Source organism: Dysidea avara, chromosome 3 (genome assembly GCF_963678975.1).
Source record: "Dysidea avara chromosome 3, odDysAvar1.4, whole genome shotgun sequence".
Classification (NCBI taxonomy): domain Eukaryota; kingdom Metazoa; phylum Porifera; class Demospongiae; order Dictyoceratida; family Dysideidae; genus Dysidea; species Dysidea avara.
In genome coordinates, this window is record NC_089274.1 from 40565491 (window position 1) to 40568215 (window position 2725).

Sequence of the window (2725 nt, forward strand, 5' to 3'; positions counted from 1 at the left end):
GCAGTGGCTGACAAGCGGAAAAACTTTTTGGTAGAGGAGAGACGATATGTTTCTAGGTTAGCAAAGCGGCTGTCCTTGCAATGATGTGTGTGGTAATTATGTTGGGGACCAAATAGGATTGGTGGATCAAGGACTAAGCAGGGCTTACTGTTACTGTTATAGTAACAAAACATAGCACAAGTAGATTTAAACTTGATTTGATCACACATAGGGAACCAGTTTAATTGTTGACGATATCCTGAAACATGATCATATTTCCTTATGCACCACCCAAAAACAGCCTCACTTTCCTCTGACGATGGTGTTGGACTATTGGTTAGGTAAAACTAAGCCCAAACAAGCTTTCAGATTGACCCAAAACACTTTCAACACTAAGTTGCTACAAATTTTTTTTTTTTTTTTTAATTCAGGCGAGCCCACACTGGCAGTACACAGTGGACCATCGTTACATATGTAGTAAAGCTGCTCAAAGGGTTTAATCATCACCATTTCTGGGGATTCTAATGTGTATTCTGGGAATAATTATAATGGTTTTACAATGAAAATATGTTACATCATAGTAGAATACTGTGAAACCAAATGAATTTGCAAGTAGCAATGCTTTGTTTGTAGTGTGATATCATACAGTACAGGGACAACAAAGGAGTAGGCATGGCCCACAAAATAACATTGATTATTTGTTTAACCTCATGGTAGTTGGCAGAAGCCTTTCTTCCCTACCAGAGCATACAGCAATAAACACAATACAAAACACAACTAGCTACTACAAAACACAACCAAGCTATACAACCATGCTGATAATACAAGGGAGGATATAAATTCATTATAATTAAAAGTAGCCCATGTGGCTACAGTAAGAGAATTCTACCAAGCAGTAGCTGACAAGCAGAAAAACTTTTTGGTAGAGAAGAGATTCTATGTTTGTGCCATTGCAACAACTATGATGATGTGTGGTAATAATGTTGGGTACCAAATAGGATTGGTGGATCAAGGACTAAGCAGGGCTTACTGTTACTGTTATGGTAACGAAACATAGCACAGGTAGATTTAAACTTGATTTGATCGCACACAGGTAACCAGTTTAATTGTTGACGATGTCCTGAAATGTGATTATACACCACCCAAAAACAACCTCAATTTCCTCTAATGATGATGTTTGACTATTGGTTAGGTAAAACCAAGCCCAAACAAGCTTTCAGATCGACCCGAAATGCTTTCAACATGGCACTAAGAAACATCAAATAACTATTGACACCAACTCTATCATCCCAGGATTATCGATACTCTGCAATGTGACAATTATCAAGTTATGACGGAGTGGAGCCGTGGGGCGTGTTGCAGATACACATCTTGACTTAGAACTATGTATTTGAAGTAACAAGTAGATAATTTACAGTTAATAGTAACAAACATGTTTATGTGACTTATATTGTATTTCAAGAAATATAATGCACAAGATTCATCAACAGTTAAACGGACTCTGGTAAACAGTATTCGACTATCTTCCATGTCATCCACTCCCTTATTTCATTTGTGTTCCCCTGTAAGGTGCATGGTAGTACATGACATACTATGATGTATGTACCTGAGTAAAGTAAAGTAATACAATGCTCTCTCCATCATTTCATGCAGTGCATACTGAAAGTACATGCTAGTTGTAATGTCATATTATATAGTTGCTTACCATACAAACAAAAATTCCACAGTCACAGCTGTTAGTCTGCAGTGGCGTATCAGGGTATTGAAGTAAACAATATTAATTAATTTGTTATTATTACTACCTGTAGCCATCTTACTTGTGATAATGCATGTATATCTTACCATGTGACAATCCTGTCTTTGCAACCGGCCTAATGTATTTCGCGGACTGGACTCGCGGACTGGACTCGCGGACTGGACTCACGCACTGAGCTGGAAACAGCTTTTAAACAATAATCCAGGCATTATCCATCTCTTGCAACACTGGAGACACCACTATCAAGTTACAACTGCTGATACTGCTCTTCCTTACAAGTTAACAAACTAGTGCATGCACTAATTTATTAGAATACACTTACGATACACGAGTACTAGCAGTGATAAAGTGTGATAGAGGCTATTGTTGTAGCTTAGATGTTTTTCCTTTGTTGCTCCAGTACTTACCTCGCTGGGCGGTGCCACCTATTGCTACTCTGCTAAGAATTATTACTGGCTCATCTCTACAACCCTAGCACTAGTGCTAAAGCAATACAAGAAAAACATCTAAGCTACAACAATAGCCTCTACCACGCTTTATCACTGCTAGTACTCGTGTATCGTAAGTGTATTCTAATTAATTAGTGCACCGCTAGTTTAACTTGTAAGGAAGAGCAGTATCAGCAGTTGTAACTTGATAGTGGTGTCTCCAGTGTTGCAAGAGATGGATAATGCCTGGGTTATAGTATAAAAGTTGTTTCCAGCTCAGTGCGTGAGTCCAGTCCGCGAAATACATTAGGCCTTTGTAACCAACCATTCTTTAACAAAGCAACACAATCGGGATGAGTGTTTGCCACTGAATTGTACAGCCACAACTCCTTCTTAACAGGGTGCAATACCTATGAGAGTACATGCACATGTCAAACTGAAATATATAGAAAATCATAGTTGTACCACTAGTATCCATTGTGACTGATTGATGTTAACTGGAACTATCCATAAACTGTGGTCACGAATGTTGACCTAACCAAACATGATGTTACAATGTACG

The 2725-nt window shown here is 38.4% G+C and overlaps 1 long non-coding RNA gene across 1 annotated transcript; it reads right to left on the reverse strand.

Moving 5' to 3' along the window:
- Nucleotides 1-1363: 1363 nt before the first annotated feature.
- LOC136250994 (uncharacterized) lies at nt 1364-2038 on the reverse strand. Its single transcript, XR_010698873.1, has 4 exons — nt 1822-2038; nt 1685-1720; nt 1586-1638; nt 1364-1541 (listed from the first exon to the last, which is right to left on the reverse strand). It is a non-coding gene; the product is annotated as an uncharacterized lncRNA (long non-coding RNA).
- Between the last annotated feature and the right edge of the window lie 687 nt (nt 2039-2725).